Source organism: Hyperolius riggenbachi, chromosome 4 (genome assembly GCF_040937935.1).
Source record: "Hyperolius riggenbachi isolate aHypRig1 chromosome 4, aHypRig1.pri, whole genome shotgun sequence".
Classification (NCBI taxonomy): domain Eukaryota; kingdom Metazoa; phylum Chordata; class Amphibia; order Anura; family Hyperoliidae; genus Hyperolius; species Hyperolius riggenbachi.
Genome location: NC_090649.1, coordinates 279,315,595 through 279,326,117, shown reverse-complemented (window position 1 = coordinate 279,326,117; position 10,523 = coordinate 279,315,595). Strand labels below are relative to the sequence as shown.

General features: G+C 41.1%; 1 long non-coding RNA gene across 1 annotated transcript; it reads right to left on the bottom strand.

Moving 5' to 3' along the window:
- Positions 1-928: 928 nt before the first annotated feature.
- On the bottom strand, positions 929-7,870 carry LOC137570738 (uncharacterized). Its single transcript, XR_011031156.1, has 3 exons — positions 7,715-7,870; positions 3,376-3,552; positions 929-1,325 (listed from the first exon to the last, which is right to left on the bottom strand). It is a non-coding gene; the product is annotated as an uncharacterized lncRNA (long non-coding RNA).
- Between the last annotated feature and the right edge of the window lie 2,653 nt (positions 7,871-10,523).

The following is a 10,523-nucleotide window of genomic DNA, read 5'->3' as shown; positions in this document are numbered from 1 at the left end:
AAGCTTCCTTTACTAATGGTGAACATGCGCCAAATAGATACTGTGCAGTTCACACATTCTAAATAGGAAAGCTCTGGGCTCCAAAGAGCCTTCCCGTTCCTCTGCTGGTCCTCTCATTCCAGCGTTGTGTCCTCCATTAGCAGTCTCTGACCAATGGGTCGGAGACTGCTCTCTTCCACCATGGGAGACTTCAGCAGTCTCTTGCACACTCGTGTATGCGCAATACGGAGCTGCCTGTCTTTGGGAGCACTTAGGCTCCCGAAGACTTCCAAAGCCTCCCGCATTGGAAGATTTAAACGGGGGTGACAAGACAGTGCTGGAATGAGGGGACCGTGAAAGGAACGGGAAGGCTCTGTAGGACAAAGAGCCTTCCCCCTCCTTAGGTACCGTAAGTATCTGTTTTTCTAACACTTCAGGTTTGCTTTAAGCCTCTGGAAGATCTTGTAATCCATGTCCTACAAGAAGCTCTTCTTTATACAGACATAACATATAAACTTTATATCAGTCATGCCCTAAAAATGTTGTCATCACACTACCCCGCCGACACACCATACATCGTGGAAAATTGACATAATAACTCCTGTCACAATAAAGCTGCGTATTCACCGCCCGACGGGTCCTGCGACGTCCACTTGGCAACAGTCGTCAGCGACGCCTCTTCCTGTCGGCGGGTGCACACGACATCATGCGATACTACACGCCGGGAGTGAACGAGACTTCAAGCGATCGCGGTACTTTGCTCGAGAGTCATCGGGGATCTTAGCGATCAGATCCGCTGTGACGGTCTTTATTGTGATGCAACTCTAAGCGACGTGGCATGATCGTTTGCCTGTACTCAAGTCGCGATATTGCGGAAACGACCGCTCAGCGCTCAAAAAATCATTGGTCAGCAGGAAAATCATTGGGAAAATCGCGACGTGTATACTTAGCTTGATAGATAAATTAATTGAATTGCTTTTCTAGTAGTGGGTTCAGACATGTTCTTTATGGTGATAGCTATTAGCTAATAAAACATATTTTATTTTCTGTTGCCTCTAGCATTCTCACTATGCAAATGTAAGCTTGAGAAAACCGCCCATTCCTGTCTTCATGTCTTTTCTAAAAGGCAGGATAACGTGCAGCCTTCAATGAAGCTGTCACTTCCTACATGCATATTAAAAACATACCAGGCCCATCTGTATGACCTCACAGCGTGCCTGACTCTCGCTCGGGGCACATTCATTAAATGAACACCAGCTGCATACCGTTTCAGCCATTGCAGAGGGCAAAAAGCAGGGCATGCCATCATTCTTTACTGTAATGAACAACAATAAGACATGCAGTTGCTGAAATAAAAAAACAAAAAACAAACAAACACAAATTAAATCGTTCATGATTTCAGCATCTACACAGCATGTTAAACAGATATGTATATAGAACCCAATCAGCCACAAATCCATATATGGATCTATCAAGATACTAAAGCTTGACCGTTGGCTCAGGTGGTCAATTTATCAGAGCATATTTAATGCTTCAGGAGCATAGGGCAACAGGGGCCTTTGTCACTCCAAAAGCACCATTGTCTACATTGATGTATTTTGTTGCCTACTGATAATTTTAGATGTGTCAGCCAGATTTCACAGAAGAATTCAAGTCCATATAGAATTACCACAATGTAATTCCCTTTTTCATGGGCAGTTAACTATTTGATGTTAGGATTCCTAGAATGAAAAGCACTAATAGCAGACTGCTTGTTTATGTTTCGCAGGACACGAATTTCAAAGGAACCAAAAGGTTGAGTGATTTGCATCCAAAGCAAATGCTAATAGGATTATGGTAGGTATGCATTGGGCTATCTTTCACTAATGCAAATGAGGAATGGATATATAAAGGGAAGACTCAAGTAGGCTGACATTGCGAACCCCCTTGTAAAAAATGCTCTTTGCCTGGTCTCAGTTTCTAAGTCACTGACTTTTAGTAAGAATGCAGCCAGGGAAGTCTGAACTCTTGCTGTACATCAGGAATATCAAATTCAATCACATAAGGAGCCAAAAGTGAAAACACTAAAGGTGCCCATACACTCGTCAGATTGGCAGCAGATAGATAAGAAATGCATCTGATGATCTATCTGATGCGTTTTTAGAACATTTTTTACCAGGATAGAATTCCAATAGATTTCAGTTTGAAATCTATTGAAATTCGATCTGATGGCATTTTTTTGCCATCAGATTTCCATTAAGGCCAATGCAAACTGATAAGCAATCTCATCAGATCGACCTAAATTTTCCACCCTGCAAGTTCGATGGAAATCCATCGAAATCGATCGAAATCGGCCGTCGATCGGTCGATTGGCCAACCGATTTGCAATCGATCGATCGATCGATCGGGATCGATCGGTCGGTCAGAAAATCGGCTGAGTGTATGGGCTGCTTAAGTTGTAGGCCAAATGGTTTAGTAAGAGTTAATATTTATTGAACAGTCTCAAACGAAGTGGTGTAACTATAGAGACTGTGTGGGGCCTGCTCCTCCCCTTCTCCAAAGTAGTGCAGTTTGACACCTGTGCTCTACATGCTTGTTTCGTGATACAGCAACTGTTATAAAGAAGGTTTACTTATTTTTATCATTTCTTTTCATTTAGTTTATAACTTTAAACACACCTTTAAAGCATTTTATTGTTTAAGCAGACATGAAATATTATAGCTAAATTTCTAATATATTTAGTTGCCGCTCTATGCTGGTTTGACTGACAAGGTTTGTAAATTAAAAAAGTTAACGCCATGATGTGTCACTTTACGAGTTGAGATTGGAGTACTCTACAGAGTCAGGGGCAATATAGACAGGCCATTGCTCAACTCACTTTGGACCCGATCCAATTCAATTTTTTCTCCAAGTTTTTTCCTAAGTGAAATTTTCACACCTTATCAATAAAATGCTTTTTAAGCCACAAGCAAACAATACAATACTCAAAATAATTTTTACAGTACTTTTTCACCCACTTTTTGGCATTTTTTTCAATTGCAGAGTGCTGAAAAGTTATTTTAAACAGAAGATGAAAAATGATCCCCTAGGAGAAAACTTAGGAGAGAAAGTGAATTGAATAAGGGCTGTTATCTTTTCATGTTCTTCTCATGTTTCATTTCCCTGCAATGTTAGGACAATGGCAGTAATTTCTTTTAGAATTTGTGCCTAAATGTGTGTGTATAAGGTCACCATTTGTTTATATAATCTATTCCATCAATGTGTTTTATTGGTCAAGACGATTACCAAAAACTACTCCCCAAAATCAGATAAATAAAATGTAATCAGAATCTGGTGAGAACACCCCTTGTCTCTAACATGCATCAATTTATCTTTGATGATTTGCTACAGTTTCATCATGGACTTTTACTATCTTACCTGCCACTGTCTCTGCAATTAATCCCAGACTGGCTTGATGATGCTCAGAATTAAGATCAGAGCTCGGTGGGGGGCCAAACCATCTGTTGAACAGTTCTTGTCAAATGCATCTCTATGATATAGCTGAGCGTATGGATTCATTGTCATGCTGCAGAATGGGATCAGTCAGACACCTCTCTAGCCATTAGAGTAAAATACCGTATTTCAGATCATTCATTAATCTTTATTTTCTGCACAGTTTTGTAAGTGCTTTATAGATGACATTATTATTATCATTATTATTATTATTGATTTATATAGCGCCAGCATCTTCAGAGACGCTGTACAATAGATTACAAGGTATAACAATACAAAATAAACCATACAACAATTAACAGTACAAGACAATGGTGGTTTACATCTTATGCAGTGAGCAAATCAAATACAGATTTTTACATAATGGTGGAAGATATGCATGCACATTACACAGCATTGTGAGACAAAGGGAAGGAGATCCATGGTCAATTGGCCTAACAGTCTAAAGGGTTAAGGGATAGTACAATTGGTGAGGGGGTGCTGTGTATGAGATGGTCAAAATATGCTTGCAGTAAGAGGTGAGTTTTCAGAAATGTCTAAAAAGTGTAAATGTGGGTGAGTGGCGAATGTGTTGAGGGAGGATGTTCCAGAAGAAGGAAAGGATCGAGGGAAGTCTTGTAGGTGGAAGTGAGAAGAGGTGACCAGAGAGGAAGACAGAAGAATATTGTTGGAATATTGTGTGCAGGTTGGTATCTGGAAATAAGTTTATGTAGATAGGAAGGAGCTAGGTTGTGGAGAGCTTTGTAGGCGAGAGTAAGGATTTTGAATTGTATCCTTTGTGTAACTGGCAGCCAGTGAAGAGAGTGTCTCAGTGGGCTAGGGCTGGGGAAGCAAGAGGAGAGGTGGATAAGTCATGCAGCAGAGTTCATGATGGACTGTAGCAGGGCTAAATGGTTAGTGGGTAGGCCACAGAGCAGAGAGTTGCAGTAGCCTAGACGTGAGATAATGAGGGCATGCACAAGAAGTTTGTTAGTGTCCTGTGTGATTAAATAATTCCCATCACTGACTGTCCCTCTGAGGGGATTAAAAGGTCCCTACCAAAGTCTAGGTTCAGTTTTTTGAGGAAGCCTTTGACTTATTACAATGTTTATGGGACAAAACCAGATCACCCAAAAGGAACCCAAACAAACACAAGGAGAAAGTATAAACTCCTGAAATTATGATTGTTTAGTCCATTTATTTCTATGAGTGTAGAGGATGAGAAAAATATTAAATCCAAGTCTGGGATTACTTGTAGAGACAGAAGCAAGAAAGAAACTGTTCCCCCAGAATGCCTAAAAAACTACTATGTGCGGACCTTCAAAAACTGTTTCTAAATGTGCCCAAGAAAACTTTTATCATGTGTATTCTCTTCTTATTTATTGTGTTTTTAGGAGATTTTTTTTTCATTAGTGAAATCTATTCATGGCTTTATCTCTATAGTAGTCGTGCTTTATAGCTGTTTTCCAGAAGTGTTAAAGGCTATTGCATAGAACTGTACATCTCATTTAAAATATGCATGCATAAAAAATACACATTTCTTCTAATGTACTTTTGTACAATTGCGCTGTTTCCAGACTGTTCATGTGAACATAATTTCTTGCCAAAAAGGCTTTTACTGAGGACAACAAATTATATATAATGAAAATAATGCAATGAAACCATGATACAATTTATATATTACAATATAAAAACTAAAGCATATGCATTTTGAAAAAAAAAGTAATTTCAACCACCCTGCAATTTAAGGCTCAGAGTGTGAGGAGAGCTATAATAAATCAAAAGAGCAGAAAAAAAACTAACACAATTAACTCAGCATATAAAACAAAATGAATATGAGAAACTATCAAGTTATATCAAATCTCCAGATAAAGTATGAGTACAGCCTGTTTCTAATAACCTTCCCTTTATAGAAATGGTGTCCTTTATAGCAGAGTTCCCCATCCAACGCTGTCCTCAAGACCCACCATCAGTACATGTTTTGCAGAAAACCACAAATATGCACAGGTGAGGTAATTAGTGTCTCAGCAGAGCTGATTAACTACTTATGTGGATTTCCACAAAACATGCACTGGTGGCGGGTCTTGAGCACAGGGTTGGGCAACACTGCTATATAGGACATATTTATGGCTGACAGTACATGCAGTGGCATATCAATATTCTGCATTTAGAGGCTATGTGGCTTCTTCTGCAACCCGGCATGTCAAAAACTTAATATCGAGTCTTCAAAGGACCTCTGTGACCAATTTGCCCATTTCTTCACAGACAAAGTTTCCGCTATAAGGTCCGCCATCCAACTTACAGCATCTGAGCCTAATATAGCGCCGAAGACCATTAGCAGAGACAACGTAACACCTTGGTCAAACTTCAAAGAAATTGATGAAGAAGTCACATCAAGCATCCTCCTTCACCTCCGCCTAACTACCTGTGACCTGGATCCTGGCCCAACACAGTTCATGTTGAACTGCCCCGACCTGTTCGTACCGGTATTCCTCACAATTGTTAACTGTTCCTTACAATCAGGGATATTTTATGCTTTACTGAAGGAAGCAATCATCAGGCCTCTCCTCAAAAAACCCTCCCTGGACCCAGATGAAATGACCAGCTACAGACCTGTCTCTAACCTCCCCTTTCTGGGCAAGCTAATTGAAAAAGCTGTTTACCTCCAGCTAGAAGCCAAAATCCTACAAAACAACAGTTATGACCCATTCCAGTCTGGCTTCAGGAAACACCACAGCACTGAAACTGCCCTCATCCAAATATGCAACCACCTGCTCATGGCAAGAGACAGAGGAGAGTGCTCCATCCTCATACTGCTAGACCTTTCTGCAGCCTTTGATACAGTTGACCATGACATCTTGATAAACAGGCTACAGAAATACTGTGGCATTGATGGCATAGTTCTTCAGTGGTTCCAATCCTTCTTGAGTGGCAGAACCTGCACTCCCTTCACTGGCTACCTATAGAATGGAGGGTCCTATTCAAGATCGGCCTACTGACATTTAAATCCCTGAATAATCTGGGCCCTGGATACATGAAAGATATGTTGCAGCTGCGTAGCAATCCCCACATTCTCAGAGCCACAGGTTCTAATAATCTAGTCATACCCAGAGTCCACTTGGAAACTTTTGGTCCCAGAGCCTTCTGTCATGCTGCCCCTACGTTTTGGCACTCCCTACCTCAACAGATCAGGACAGCTCCATCCCTGGCCGTGTTTAACTCCAGACTGAAAACCCACCTGTTCAGTTTGGCATTTGCAGAGTTATAACTTTTGTTGTGTGAATACTTCATCCTACTACCAATTACTGAATCTGAGAGAGCCTAAGCGCTTTGAGTCCTATGGGAGAAAAGCGCTATAGAAATGTTATTGTATTATTATTGTATTCTTCAAATCCTATCATTATGTATGTATGGATCTTAAAGGTATATTAATTTATGCTTAGAGACTCAGTAGAATGTTACCAAAAGAATAATACAAAAAATTCTCGCCTAGAAAAATTGTTTTGTAGAATATACAGTATATATTTTTTCAATAAATACATGACTATGCATCATTGGATGATAACCAACCCCATCCAAGGGACAAGCCTACCAGCTGTTCTCCCAACCAACCAAGATTAGAGTCCTCCCAGTTGGTGAATTTGGAGCAGTGATTGAGATTGTGGTGGGGAGTTCATTTAAAGCTGTCAGCTGCGTCCTCTCCATACCTCTGATGAAGTAAGAGTGAAATCAGCAGGGTGTAGAGGAGGCATCCATTTACCATTTATTATTTCAAAGTGTGTCTTACTTGGATGTCTGGTGCATGCTATGTCATCTGCCTCTGTATATGTAGCGTGTAGCTCAGACATGCTAAGGAGAAAGTAGAAGACCTAGCAGCTCCAGTAACAAAAAACAATATCAGAAGGATGCATCAATGTAAACAGACCATCAACTGATGGCTGGCTATATTCCAGCCTGGTAACCACATTGCAGCAAACCTCTGACTACCCTAACTTAATGAATTCATAACAATTTACATTTTCGACTCCCACTTTCAAGAAACTGGTTTAGCTTTGATGGCAAAAATGTCAGAAATAATCAAAATTCCTCACATACCACCTTAATGTTCTGTTATCATTGTTTTATGTGTACATTAAAGGTTAAAAAGAACTACGTTTAGGCATTCTTTTACAAACTGTAGTGCTGTTCATTCCTCACAGTGTTAACATTCCTTTCATTCTAAACCTATGTAACTTTTGTTCCTCTGAGTCATTATGAACTTGTAAGTAATCTTTATTTAGCCTACCTTGTATTTGCTTTTAAATTCCTTGCATCAGATCGACCAATCAGTAGGGTTGATTACAACCAGGGGCCCCATGGATTCACACTCAACCTTGTTCTTGGAAATCTCATTCCTAGAAGGAGTGAGATATTTTTCATACAGCATCTACAGAGGTTTTCATGAGTAGATCATGACTGAAGAAAAGAGATGTTTATACTCGTTAATGATAAGATCAGAAAGTGATTGAAGAGCCAGTTGAATTTTACTTGGAATATTTATAATAAAATATACTTCATGAAAGGAACTTGTGAAAGGATCTTTATCTGTTCCTAATTGAACACTGGAACCTACTTGTGAGAAAATGCGGAAAAGCCGTCGCGTGTACTATCGGCAGGACGGCTGAGTCCGCGTCCAGCAACGCAGCTGGCATGCGGAGACGTGCGCCTGGCACCACGAGGGAACGCGGAAAAGCCGCCGCTGGTACTGACGGCGAGGCGGCTGTTTCCGCGTTCCAACGCGGCGGTTTGTACGCGGCGGCGTGCGGTTGGTGTGGCTGGGTCTGTTGGTTCATATGGACGACATGGAGAGCTACGCGCACGCGGCCCAGATGTCAGGACCTTTATACCAGCAGAGGAGGTGTCAGCTGATCAGGAGGATCAGTTGATTCCTGCTGGACTCATGATTGGCTGAGTGGCTTGGGCGGGGCGGCAGACTCCAGCAGCTATATATACAGCTTGCTTGCCAGTTGCTGGTTGTCTGCCATTGCAAATGCTTTATGTGTTAGCACACAGACCTTAGTCAGATCCAACAGTGTGTTTGAACCAGGAAGGACGTGGGAATTCACACTGAGCCAGATTACTTGTATTGTCAGTTCTATGTTATGCTTTAGACCAGTTCCAGGGTGTTGTGACTATGGACCTCACACCCAAGACTAGGATACTGTGTCAGTTCTATGTTATGCTTTAGACCAGTTCCAGGGTGTTGTGACTACGGACCTCACACCCAAGACTAGGATACTGTGTCAGTTCTATGTTATGCTTTAGACCAGTTCCAGGGTGTTGTGACTACGGACCTCACACCCAAGACTAGGATACTGTGTCAGTTCTATGTTATGCTTTAGACCAGTTCCAGGGTGTTGTGACTACGGACCTCACACCCAAGACTAGGATACTGTGTCAGTTCTATGTTATGCTTTAGACCAGTTCCGGGGTGTTGTGACTACGGACCTCACACCCAAGACTAGGATACTGTGTCATTTCTATGTTGTACCTTAGCCCGGTTCCAGGGCATAGAGAATAGGCCATCACACCTAGTCAGGGCAGGCCTGTTTATATTAGCAGCAGGGCTTCCTGCAACCAAGCCTGGGTCCCTCTCCTAGGGAGCCTTTGGCCTAGGGGATTCACCCACAGTCCGGGGGGAAATCCCTTCTTCTTCCTACCTCCAGTTCCACTGGCGGTTCTCTCTCAAAGTGCTACTGTTACACTGTACACTCATATCTCAGGTGTCCAGAGGTTAGTCATACCTGGATTATTAGTGATTCTGCAGATCATTCATAATCTGGTGTATATCTGCATTACTGGTGAATCTGCAGATCACCAATAATCAGATTCTCTCTGCGTGTTGACACCAATCGTTACACTACTACGCAGAATGATGTCATTTTATTATAGTGTGCCTACCCACCAAGGTTATAGAGCCTCTTATGCTGGCACCAGTCACTATTATGGCATAGGAAAATACCACCATAGGCTGATGTGGAAATTGTAGCTATGGCAGTACAGGAGTTCCACTATAGAATAGCCAAACTCCAGTTTCTCAATTAGCAGTGGTAGCTGCATTATTTAGCGGCAGGAATGGTGGTGGTTTGTTATAGAGTGCAGCTACTATGTAGCCGATCTATGTTTCACATGAGTAGCTGATACTGGAGTTAAGCAGTGATAGTGATGGAGGAAGGTCAGTTTTTGATGTAGGTGGGGCATAGTGTTAGGCGTTAGTTGAGGGGGGGTTAACTTGCGGTGAAGGTAGGGGAGGGGTAATGTGAGAGTCAGGGTAGGGTAAGTGATAGTAGAATATCAGAAAAGTTACTGATGCTCTACTATTGGAAAGATGAGATAGTAGAATATCAATAAATTTACTACTACTGCATGCATCTCACACCCATTTTAACACACAGTGCTTTGATATCTACGCAATTTCAGTGCTTCTCCAAATCTGTCGACTGTGGCAAGTATGTAGCTTTAGTAGAGATAGGACAGACACAGGGGTGCAGATTCTGGGGATACATGTTTTCACACATGCTCAGTTCATGTCAAGATTTGACTATTCAGAGAATTGTGTAATTAAATATGTCTCCATCAAGGCTCAAATGAGATAAAACAGAACGGTGAAAAATATTTTATAGCCACAGAAGAAGGTGAAAGATGTAGAAATAATATTGTTATTGATAACAGATAATGTTTACATACAAAATATAACATATGCATATACATTTCAGTTCTGCTTTAATGAACTTTTTTTAACATGCATTGAAATTCCATGTTCATGCCAAAAGTGTTAATTCACAAAGAAACCATCAAGGAACACTGTGTGCTTCATATGTTGACTTTGATTGACTGAAAGATGTAAGAAAATGACAAACAGCAGCAGACTTGCAAATGATTTGTCTGGCAAAGAGAGATACACCTAGAGAATAAGGTAATTAAAGGAACTGTAACAGATGCTTCACACGAGATTGATCATGTAGAAGCAGAACCCAAGAGGATTCGTCACTGTGGTACAATACTTGGGTATTGTGTAAGTAATTCTTAAAAACAGGTCCTGCAGACAGTCTTGG